Genomic DNA, 1,205 nt, shown 5'->3' on the forward strand with positions numbered 1-1,205 from the left:
GGGGACCAGGTAACACACCGTACAGGTAATATTTGCGTGGCTCTTAGGTCTGGGGACCAGGTAACACACCCTACAGGCAATATTTGCGTGGCGCTTAGCTCTGGGGACCAGGTAACACACCCTACAGGTAATATTTGCGTGGCGCTTAGCTCTGGGGACCAGGTAACACACCCTACAGGCAATATTTGCGTGGCGCTTAGCTCTGGGGACCAGGTAACACACCCTACAGGCAATATTTGCGTGGCGCTTAGCTCTGGGGACCAGCTAACACACCCTACAGGCAATATTTGCGTGGCTCTTAGCTCTGGGGACCAGGTAACACACATTACAGGTATGTTTGCGTGGCTCTTAGCTCTGGGGACCAGGTAACACGCCTTACAGGTAATATTAGCGTGGCTCTTAGCTCTGGGGACCAGCTAACACACCTTACATGTAATATTTGCGTGGCTCTTAGCTCTTGGGACCAGCTAACACTCCGTACAGGTAACACATCGTACAGGTAATATTTGCGTGGCTCTTAGCTCTGGGGACCAGGTAACACACCGTACAGGTAATATTTGCGTGGCTCTTAGCTCTAGGGACCAGGTAACACTCCGTACAGGTAATATTTGCGTGGCTCTTACCTCTAGGGACCAGGTAACACACCTTACAGGTAATATTTGCGTGGCTCTTAGCTCTGGGGACCAGGTAACACACCTTACAGGTAATACTTGCGTGGCTCTTAGCTCTGGGGACCAGCTAACACACCTTACAGGTAATATTTGCGTGGCTCTTAGCTCTGGGGACCAGGTAACACACCTTACAGGTAATATTTGCGTGGCTCTTAGCTCTGGGGACCAGGTAACACTCCTTACAGGTAATATTTGCGTGGCTCTTAGCTCTGGGGACCAGGTAACACACCTTACAGGTAATATTTGCGTGGCTCTTAGCTCTGGGGACCAGGTAACACTCCGTACAGGTAATACTTGCGTGGCTCTTAACTCTCGGGACCAGGTAACACTCCGTACAGGTAATATTTCGCGAGACTCAATAGCTCTCGGGGCCCAGGTAACACACCGAACAGGTAATATTTCGGAGGAGTCTTATTTCTCGGGGACCCGGAAATCATTCGAACAGGTAATATTTTGCGGGGGTCTTAATTCCGGGGACCCGGAAAAATTGGGATCAGGTAAAAACTTCGTGGGGCCCTTAACTCGGGGGGACCC

The 1,205-nt window shown here is 50.8% G+C and overlaps 1 protein-coding gene across 1 annotated transcript in view; it reads left to right on the forward strand.

Moving 5' to 3' along the window:
* Positions 1 to 1,205, forward strand: part of LOC118421887 (DNA polymerase eta-like) — a 26,751-nt gene that overhangs the window by 1,403 nt on the left and 24,143 nt on the right. The window lies entirely within an intron of this gene.

Source organism: Branchiostoma floridae, chromosome 1 (genome assembly GCF_000003815.2).
Source record: "Branchiostoma floridae strain S238N-H82 chromosome 1, Bfl_VNyyK, whole genome shotgun sequence".
Lineage (NCBI taxonomy): Eukaryota > Metazoa > Chordata > Leptocardii > Amphioxiformes > Branchiostomatidae > Branchiostoma > Branchiostoma floridae.